The sequence below is a fragment of the Oncorhynchus nerka genome, linkage group LG13, assembly GCF_034236695.1.
Source record: "Oncorhynchus nerka isolate Pitt River linkage group LG13, Oner_Uvic_2.0, whole genome shotgun sequence".
Classification (NCBI taxonomy): Eukaryota; Metazoa; Chordata; class Actinopteri; order Salmoniformes; family Salmonidae; genus Oncorhynchus; species Oncorhynchus nerka.
The window spans coordinates 80,954,432-80,966,036 of NC_088408.1; the positions used below are offsets into that span (position 1 = coordinate 80,954,432).

At 46.3% G+C, this 11,605-nt stretch overlaps 1 pseudogene; it reads left to right on the plus strand.

Moving 5' to 3' along the window:
• The first annotated feature begins 549 nt into the window (after window positions 1-549).
• LOC115140245 (bone morphogenetic protein 10-like) lies at window positions 550-11,082 on the plus strand (annotated as a pseudogene).
• Window positions 11,083-11,605: the final 523 nt, after the last annotated feature.

The window sequence follows — 11,605 nt, forward strand, 5'->3', positions numbered from 1 at the left end:
TACCATATCATAGATAAGGGACAGAAAGAAAGCGAGAGGAGAGAGAGAGAGAGAGAGAGAGAGAGAGAGAGAGAGAGAGGGATAAAGAGAAAGGGATAGAGAGAGCGAGCGAGAGAGAGAGAGAGAGAGAGGGGGGAGAGAGAACAGAGGGATATACTGGGAGAAAAAAACTAAAGAGATGCCTCTTTGGTAAACAACATCAAAAGGTGTGCATGAGGATAAAGGGTGTGAGATCTAGAATAAAAGCAGTTTATCTGGGTTCCAAGCCACACACAGAGAGAGAAACACACAGAGAGAGGAACACACAGAGAGCGCGACAGAACACAGACCTCCACACGGATCAGCTCCAAGGTTCAACAGCACATTTTAAGTCACCAGAAAACCGACAACCACCCGGATCAGCAAGAGAAAAACACGGTTGCTGTTTCTCACCCTTCATCAAGCTGAATGTGGACCATTGGATTAACACGTGTGATAGATCTAATTCTGTTCAATTGCAAACAACCTTGGATCGTCCCTGTGGACACAACAACAGTACCACTCCTCTCCATGGCGGAAACTGGGCTCCCCAGGTTGGAAGCTACCTTTATCACCGGATCCTCTTCCCCCTGCTCTTCTTGCTGCTCCTGATGTGGCCCCTGTCTGGGCAAGGCAGCCCCATCTCCCTTGCCCCAGAGAGGCATCACCCTGCTCCTGGGCTGAGGGACAGCCACAGGGGAGTCATAGACCCATCTCTGTTGGAGCAGGACAATGATGTGGACATGCAGAGCCTGCTGGTGAATCTGAGAGGCCAGTTTCTCCGGACCTTCAACCTGTCTAGCCTGGGCCCTCCTGCCCAGCCGCCTGGCAGTGCCCGTGTGGAGCCTCCTGAGTACATGATGGAGTTGTACAACCGCTTCGCCAATGACCGCACCGCCATGCCCACCGCCAACATCATCCGCAGCTTCAAGAATGAAGGTAGAGGACCGCTGTACTGTATTGGGTATCCATATCCTGTACTGTTCAAATTATGCTAGATGGTGTTCTTCTCTTTCATTTGAAGTAAAAAATAATTATTGTGCTGTAAGCCCTTTATCCCTTTATAATGAAAGTATTATTATCACAACTGTTCATCAAAAATGTATTACGTATCCAAATTAACCTGTATTAGGTCAACACATGCATGCATAGAGTAAAAACAATGAAGGATAAACATTTTCAATAAGATTTGTAATACATTTGATTTATTTTTACAAATACTGTAGCACCTTAAATATTTGAGTGTTTTTTAATTATTTGGTTGAGAATATCCCAAAAATGTTAAGGTGAATTTCTCATAATTTATTTAAAAAAATACAATTACAGTTGAAGTCAGAAGTTCACATACACCTTAGCCAAATACATTTAAACTCTGTTTTTCACAATTCCTGACATTTAATCTTAGTAAAAATTCGCTGTTTTAGGGATAACCACTTTATTTTAAGAATGTGAAATCTCAGAATAATAGTAGAGAGAATGATGATTTCAGCTTTTATTTATTTCATCACATTCCCAGTGGGTCAGAAGTTTACATACACTCAATTAGTATTTGGTAGTATTGCCTGTAAATTGTTTAACTTGGGTCAAACGTTTCGGGTAGCCTTCCACAAGCTTCCAACAATAATTTGGGTGCATTTTGGCCCATTCCTCCTGACAGAGCTGGTGTAACTGAGTCAGGTTTGTAGGCCTCCTTGCTCCCACACGCTTTTTCAGTTCTGCCCACCAATTTTCTATAGGATTGAGGTCAGGGCTTTGTGATGGCGACTCCAATACCTTGACCTTGTTGTCCTTAAGCCATTTTGCCACAACTTTGGAAGTATGCTTGGGGTCATTGTTCATTTGCAAGACCCATTTGCGACCAAGCTTTAACTTCCTGATGTCTTGAGATGTTGCTTCAATATATCCACATAATTTTACTGCATCATGATGCCATCTATTTTGTGAAGTTCACCAGTCCCTCTTGCAGCAAAGCACCCCCACAACACGATGCTGCCACCCCTGTGCTTCACGGTTGGGATGGTGTTCTTCGGCTTGCAAGCCTCCCCCTTTTTCCTCCAAACATAACGACAGTCATCATGGCCAAACAGTTTTATTTTTGATTCATCAGACCAGAGGACATTTCTCCAAAACATGCGATCTTTGTCCCCATGTGCAGTTGCAAACCATAGTCTGGCTTTGTTTATGATGGTTTTGGAGCAGTGGCTTCTTCCTTGCTGAGCGGCCTTTCAGGTTATGTCGATATAGGACTCGTTTTACTGTGGATATAGATACTTTTGTACCTGTTTCCTCCAGCATCTTCACAAGGTCCTTTGCTGTTGTTCTGGTGGATTGATTCGCACTTTCGCACCAAAGTACGTTCATATCTAGGAGACAGAATGCATCTCCTTCCTGAGCTGTATGACGGCTGCGTGGTCCCATGGTGTTTATACTTGCGTACTATTGTTTGCACAGATGAACGTGGTACCTTCATGCATTTGGAAATTGCTCCCAAGGATGAACCAGACTTGTGGAGGTCCACAATTTTCTTTCTGAGGTCTTGGCTGAATTCTTTTGATTTTCCCATGATGTCAAGCAAAGAGGCACTGAGTTTGAAGGTAGGCCTTGAAAAACATCCACAGGTACACCTCCAATTGACTCAAATTATGTCAATTAGCCTATCAGAAGCTCCTAAAGACTTCCGGCGCCGACAGAGATGGCCGCCTCGCTTCGCGTTCCTAGGAAACTATGCAGTATTTTTTTTTTTTTTTACATGTTATTTCTTACATTGGTACCCCAGGTAATCTTAGGTTTCATTACATACAGTCGGGAAGAACTAATGAATGTAAGAGCAACGTCAACTCACCATCAGTATGACCAGGAATATGACTTTGGCCACCCAGGACCACGGAATGGATCCCAGCCTGCGACCCAAAACAACAAAGTCGTAAAAGAGGCAAACTAAGCAGTCTTCTGGTCAGGCTACGGAGACGGGCACATCGGGCACCACTCCCTAGCATACTACTCGCCAATGTCCTGTCTCTTGACAACAAGGTTGATGAAACCCGAGCAAGGGTAGCATTCCAGAGAGACATCAGAGACTGTAACGTTCTTTGCTTCACGGAAACATGGCTCACATGAGAGACGCTAACGGAATCGGTAAAGCCAGCTGGTTTCTTCACGCATCGCGCCGACAGAAACAAGATGAGGGGTGGGGGCGTATGCCTTACGATTAACGAGACGATGATTAACGAGACGTGGTGTGATCACAACAACATACAAGAACTCAAGTCCTGTTCACCTGACTTAGAATTCCTCACAATCAAATGTCGACCGCATTATCTACGAAGGGAATTCTCTTTGATTATAATCACATAATCATATTCCCCCCCAAGCAGACACATCGATGGCCCTGAACAAACTTTATTTGACTCTTTGCAACCTGGAAACCACATATCCTGAGGCTGCATTTATTGTAGCTGGGGATTTTAACAAGGCTAATCTGAAAACAAGACTCCCTAAATTGTATCAGCATATCGATTGCGCAACCAGGGCTGGTAAAACCTTGGATCATTGCTATTCTAACTTCCACGACGCATATAATGCCCCCCCGCCCTCCTTTCGAAAATGCTGACCACGACTCCATTTTGTTGCTCCCTGCCTACAGACAGAAACTAAAACAAGAAGCTCCCGCGCTCAGGTCTGTTCAACGCTGGTCCGACCAATCTAATTCGACGCTCCAAGACTGCTTCCATCACGTGGACTGGGATATGTTCCGCATTGCTTCCAACAACAACATTGACGAATACGCTGATTCGGTAAGCGAGTTCATTAGAAAGTGCATTGAGGATGTCGTTCCCATAGCAACGATTAAAACATTCCCAAACCAGAAACCGTGGATTGATGGCAGCATTCGCGTGAAACTGAAAGCACAAACCACTGCTTTTAACCAGGGCAAGGTGACCGGAAACCGAATACAAACAGTGTAGCTATTCCCTCCACAAGGCAATCAAACAAGCTAAGCGTCAGTATAGAGACAAAGTAGAGTCACAATTCAACAGCTCAGACACAAGAGGTATGTGGCAGGGTCTACAGTCAATCACGGGTTACAAAAAGAAAACCAGCCCCGTCACGGACTAGGATGTCTTGCTCCCAGGCAGACTAAATAACTTTTTTGCCCGCTTTGAGGACAATATAGTGCCACTGACATGGCCCGCAACCAAAACCTGTGGACTCTCCTTCACTGCAGCCGACGTGAGTAAAACATTTAAACGTGTTAACCCTCGCAAGGCTGCAGGCCCAGACGGCATCCCCAGCCGCATCCTCAGAGCATGCGCAGACCAGCTGGCTGGTGTGTTTACGGACATATTCAATCAATCCTTATCCCAGTCTGCTGTTCCCACATGCTTCAAGAGGGCCACCATTGTCCCTGTTCCGAAGAAAGCTAAGGTAACTGAGCTAAACGACTACCGCCCCGCCCCGTAGCACTCACTTCCGTCATCATGAAGTGCTTTGAGAGACTAGTCAAGGACCATATCACCTCCACCCTACCTGACACCCTAGACCCACCTCCAATTTGCTTACCGCCCAAATAGGTCCACAGACGACGCAATCTCAACCACACTGCACACTGCCCTAACCCAGCTGGACAAGAGGAATACCTATGTGAGAATGCTGTTCATCGACTACAGCTCAGCATTTAACACCATAGTACCCTCCAAACTCGTCATCAAGCTCGAGACCCTGGGTCTCGACCCCGCCCTGTGCAACTGGGTACTGGACTTCCTGACAGGCCGACCCCAGGTGGTGAGGGTAGGTAACAACATCTCCACCCCGCTGATCCTCAACACTGGGGCCCCACAAGGGTGCGTTCTGAGCCCTCTCCTGTACTCCCTGTTCACCCAAGACTGCATGGCCATGCAGGCCTCCAACTCAATCATCAAGTTTGCGGACGACACTACAGTGGTAGGCTTGATTACCAACAACGACGAGACGGCCTACAGGGAGGACGTGATGGCCCTCGGAGTGTGGTGTCAGGAAAATAACCTCACACTCAATGTCAACAAAACAAAGGAGATGATTCTGGACTTTAGGAAACAGCAGAGGGAGCACCCCCCTATCCACATCGATGGGAAAGTAGTGGAGAGGGTAGTAAAGTCTTAAGTTCCCCGGCATACACATCACGGACAAACTGAATTGGTCCACCCACACAGACAGCGTCGTGAAGAAGGCGCAGCAGCGCCTCTTCAACCTCAGGACGCTGAAGAAGTTTGGCATGTCACCAAAAGCACTCACAAACTTCTACAGATGCACAATCGAGAGCATCCTGTCGGGCTGTATCACCGCCTGGTACGGCAACTGCTCCGCCCACAACTGTAAGGCTCTCCAGAGGGTAGTGAGGTCTGCATAACGCATCACCGGGGGCAAACTTCCTGCCCTCCAGGACACCTACACCACCCGATGTCACAGGAAGGCCATAAAGATCATCAAGGACATCAACCACCCGAGCCACTGCCTGTTCACCCCGCTATCATCCAGAAGGCGAGGTCAGTACAGGTGCATCAAAGCAGGGACCGAGAGACTGAAAAACAGCTTCTATCTCAAGGCCATCAGACTTCTAAACAGCCACCACTAACATTGAGTGGCTGCTGCCAACACACTGACTCAACTCCAGCCACTTTAATAATGGGAATGGATGGAAATTGATGTCAAATATATCACTAGCCACTTTAAACAATGCTACTTAATATAATGTTTACATACCCTACATTACTCATCTCATATGTATATACTGTACTCTATATCATCTACTGCATCTTTATGTAATACATGTATCACAGGCCACTTTAAACTATGCCACTTTGTTTACATACCCTACATTACTCATCTCATATGTATATACTGTACTCGATACCATCTACTGCATCTTGCCTATGCCGTTCTGTACCATCACTCATTCATATATCTTTATGTACATATTCTTTATCCCTTTACACTTGTGTGTATAAGGTAGTAGTTTTGGAATTGTTAGGTTAGATTACTCATTGGTTATTACTGCATTGTCGGACCTAGAAGCACAAGCATTTCGCTACATTCGCATTAACATCTGTTAACCATGTGTATGTGACAAATACATTTGATTTGATTTGATTTAAAGCCATGACATAATTTTCTGGAATTTTCCAAGCTGTTTAAAGGCACAGTCAACTTAGTGTATGTAAACTTCTGACCCACTGGAATTGTGATACAGTGAATTATAAGTGAAATAATCTGTCTGTAAACAATTGTTGGGAAAATTACTTGTGTCATGCACAAAGTAGATGTCCTAACCGACTTGCCAAAACTATAGTTTGTTAACAAGACATTTGTGGAGTGGTTGAAAAACAAGTGTAACCTAGGTGTATGCAAACTTCCGACTTCAACTGTACATATTCATTCAACTTGATCTAGTTCAATGTTGAATGGGATGTTACAGTTACAGTACAGCATGAAGTGTAGTACAATGGTGGTCTATTCAAAGCGTCAACAAGGAGAACTACTGATGAACAGCCTTTGTCTCTGTGTATTCCTCTCCTGCAGACTCACCTCCCTGCAGTCTGGGTAGTGGAGGGGTGAGACGACACCCTCTGCTCTTCAACGTACCCTTCCCCCAACATGAGCGCATCACCGCCGCAGAGCTGCGTCTCTACACCCTGGTTCAGACCGACCGCAACCTCTACGCCGGGGTCAACCGTAAGGTGACCATCTATGAGCTGGAGCAGCAGAATGGAACAGGGGAGGACAACGGAACAGGGGAGGACAACGGAACAGGGGAGGACAACGGAACAGGGGAGGACGACAGAACAGGGGAGGACAACAGAACAGGGGAGGACAACGGAACAGGGGAGGACAACGGAACAGGGGAGGACAACGGAACAGGGGAGGACAACGGAACAGGGGAGGACAACAGAACAGGGGAGGACAACGGAACAGGGGAGGACAACGGAACAGGGGAGGACAACAGAACAGGGGAGGACAGAACGGAACAGAACAGGGGAGGACAACAGAACAGGGGAGGACAACAGAACAGGGGAGGACAACAGAACAGGGGAGGACAACAGAACAGGGGAGGACAACAGAACAGAGGAGGACAACGGAACAGGGGAGGACAACAGAACAGGGGAGGACAACACAACAGGGGAGGACAACAGAACAGGGGAGGACAACAGAACAGGGGAGGACAACAGAACAGGGGAGGACAGAACAGAACAGGGAGGACAACAGGACAGGGGAGGACAACAGAACAGGGGAGGACAACAGAACAGGGGAGGACAACAGAACAGGGGAGGACAACAGAACAGGGAGGACAACAGAACAGGGGAGGACAACAGAACAGGGGAGGACAACAGGGGAGGACAACAGAACAGGGGGAGGACAACAGAACAGGGGAGGACAACAGAACAGGGGAGGACAACAGAACAGGGGAGGACAACAGAACAGGGGAGGACAACAGGGGAGGAACAGAACAGGGAGGGACAGGGGACAGAACAGGGGAGGAACAGGGGAGGACAACAGAACAGGGGAGGACAACAGAACAGGGGAGGACAACAGAACAGGGGAGGACAACAACAGGGGAGGACAACAGAACAGGGGAGGACAACAGAACAGGGGAGGACAACACAACAGGGGAGGACAACAGAACAGGGGAGGACAACAGAACAGGGGAGGACAACAGAACAGGGGAGGACAGGGGAGGACAACAGAACAGGGGAGGACAACAGAACAGGGGAGGACAACAGAACAGGGGAGGACAACAGAACAGGGGAGGACAACAGAACAGAGGAGGACAACAGAACAGGGGAGGACAACAGAACAGGGGAGGACAACAGAACAGGGGAGGACACTGAGAAAGGAGGAGGAGGTGGAGGACGGGAGCAGTTAGTGGAGCTGGCATCACGGCAGGTCTATGGTACTGATAACGGCTGGGAGGCCTTTGACCTGACCGATGCTGTCCAACGCTGGTGCAAGTCAGAGTACGGCACAACCCACAGGCTGGAGGTGCACATAGCAAGCCTGGCCTCTGAGGGGAATGGAGGGCAGGCACTGGCAGAGGGCGAGGGAGAAGGAGAGGAAGAGGGGAGGAGGACATTTAGGGAAGACATGGAAATAGACACCAGCCCACAGGACAAACACAAACCCCTGATGATCGTCTTCTCCAATGACCAGAGCGGTGATCACCGTGACGACAAGCAGGAGCTGAACGAGATGATTGGACACAAGACTTCGGAGGCAGTGCTTCAGGGTGACTTGGAGCTGGGGCTGAATGGGCTATGGGGGGAGCTGAGCCAGGTTGAGGGCCAGGAAGATGCCCTCTCACCTAATCTATGACACAGCCTCTAGGATCCGCCGCAACGCCAAGGGCAACCAGTGCATGAAACAGTCCCTCTATGTGGAGTTTGACGACATCGGCTGGGACAGCTGGATCCTAGCGCCGGCATCTGCACATATCCACTGACCGAGCACGTGACGCCCACCAAGCACGCCATCGTCCAGACACTGGTGAGCATGAAGATCCCGCAGAGGGTGGTGCGAGCCTGCTGTGTGCCCACCAAGCTGGATCCGATCTCCCTGCTTTACCTGGATGACACAGGAGTGGTCACGTACAAGTATAAGTTCGAGGGCATGGTAGTGGCAGAGTGTGGCTGCAGATAGCTAGTCTACACACCCTGCTAGTCATATGGACATGGAGAGAGACAGTGGTGAAGAGAAATGACAGGGTTTGGATGGAACAAAGCAAAAACTAAGAACAAAATGGTGGCATTAGAATACACAGACCCTGAATTGAATCTGGTATCACCATTGAGAACAGTTGAGAAGAGAAACAAAAAGGAAGAGAATAGTTTAGTTGAGCCTTGACAAAGGAGAACTGGACTATGTTGTATCTGCAACTATGATTCATCTAAAATCCTACACTTTGTACATTGTAAATTTATATTTTGAATTTCAAGAAAATGTGGGAGGGAGCGTCAGCTCTCCTCCTCTGACACTTATCTCTGTTCTCCCCCTAGACGCTAAAACTAATCCACACGTCATTTACCTGTCTCTCTAACAGTAACAGCAACAGGCTTCCCAAGAGGAAGCAAAAACCTGACTGGACTTCTGCTAGGGGCCTGCCCTCATCCTCACCCCCACCACCTCCCCCTGGCACTTGGGCTGAGGTCAGAGGTTAGGGTGGACTGGGTTATCTCACCCACCTTCCCACATTGTCCTCAGAGAGTTAGTAACATGACATGTGAGCCATTCTCTCCCACTACTCTGCACCGAAAAGGAGGTGTTGGCATTGAGAAACGTGCTCCGCCACTCACAACTGGGGGGGGGGGTCTGTCAACATTCCATGGTTACTAATAGAAACATGAAAAGATAAACAGCATGCTTGACTCCACTTGTATAAACTTAGACCGGGTGTTGAGCCATTGTACTGTATGTACAAAACAATAGGACAGCACTCCAATGAATAAACTTAAATGAACATATTTTTATTGCTACACAAACTTTTCGGGTATGAGCCTTTCTTCATCGTGCATAGGAGGCAATGGCAATCAGTGTCACGACAACAAACATTTGTGATGCAGTAAACATTTTAATTTAAGTTTATTCACCAGAGTGCTGTCCTATTTTTGTTCTACTAACGTTAATAGAAACAGACTCTACTTATACTCTTAGAAAAAGGGTTCCGAAAGGGTTCCTCGGCTGTCCCCATAGGAGTACCCTTTTGGTTCAGGTAGAACTCTTTTTGGTTCCAAGTAGAACCCTTTTGGGTTCCATGTAGAACCTTCTGTGGAAAGGGTTTTTACATGGAACCCGAAAGGATTCTATCTGGAACCAAATAGGTTATTTAAAGGGTCCTCCTATTGGGACAGCTGAAGAACCCTTCTAGGTTCTAGATAGCATATTTTTTTCTAAGAGTGTAGCATAACTCACTGTCCTACATGTACCCCCATGTGCCCCCACCATCACCACCCTGAAAACCCTCTCTGTCCCTTCACCTCTACTACCCCCATCCCTCTCCCCCCGGCCCTGCCATCCTTCACGTCTAAGGAAAAGATTTACCTGCATTTGGCCTGTTATCATGAACAGGCTGAGAATGAGAGGAGGGGGGTGGCACCTCGTGTCTCCTCCCCTCCTCTGTGAGTTTTAAGGAGTCCTTGTGTGGGGTCCTCTCTTGTTGTTCTGTGTTCTTCTAATACAAATGTAATACAGTTCTCTGCTGCTTGATAATGTGAAAGCCTATTTATTGATGAATTTATTTATGTAAAATTGTATAACATGGATATGCATACAGAGGGTGAACATACAGCACATACTCTGACCATATTGTAGAAAACAGCCTTAATTTATAGATATTTTGTTACCTGTTGTTCTGGTTGCTTTGTGAATCCTATTGTAAAATACTGAAGCAGCAAAACTGCAGTCTTAGCGTGCATAAATAATTATATTTTCATACAATGAATAGTTTAAAAAATACTATTGAATATAAATGATCATAACATCTTCATCAGGAATCATAATCCATTTCTCCCTTGGCCTGACAACTATGAACATAATGCAACACTTTAGAAAGGGGTCTTTCAGGACTAGGAAGCAGAACTCTGAGGTTGGGACAGTTGCATACCACAGTATCAGCTCACAGACCATAGTTTACACATGTCACACTAACACAGAACCATGGGAAACTGACTGGAAGCCCAGCTAATGAACACAATGGATGGTCTGCCTGTCGCTCGCTATGACAAACTGCAGATGCAGACAGCTGCTCTGGATGGAAAACCTGTCCTTCAAAGCTTTTTTGTACGCTTCAAAAAACGGAGAGATAATTAACTATTAACATGGTTCCTCTGCTTCCAATGCTCTTCCTGATGGACTTGTATCAACAGCAGCAGCGGTGTCAAGGCATGTTATTATCATGTAATATCATTTTCATGTACCAACACACATAGTGGATGTAAATAAAAAATAATGTGCTCCAAAATGTTGTGTAAAGATAGTTTTAACTGTGTTTTGAAGCTATGCAGTGTTTGTTTATAATTACATTGTCTACAAACAATGGAGTTGTGATGGGGTAAGACTGTTGCTCATGAGGCTTTTCTAAGTTACATTCTTCAAGAATCAACAACTATATATTAATAATTTATAGAAAAGTCAAAAAATGGATGTACCAATCACAGATTGCCCCTTTAATGGATTGAATTGAATGAATGAAATCAGATGTCAACCAGACGTCATCAAACAGGCACCAACTCACATCAACAAAACTCTCCAATGCATTAAAATGGAACAATATCAACACAAACTCTCGCTCGCTCTCTCACATAGACATGCAAACACACACATACGCACAAGCACACACACACACATAGACACACACAACACATTTATGACTTGCTATCTCATAATAATAACTCACCATCTCATATTTTCTGACTTATTATCTCATAACTCGTAGTCAGATTTTCTTCTTTGTTTGTGGAAATGGGCTTCCATAGAACAGAGCCCTTACACAAAATGTAATATTAATGAAAGGATTAGTTCAACAATACACATAACACTTGACAAAACATGCCTCCACCTATCA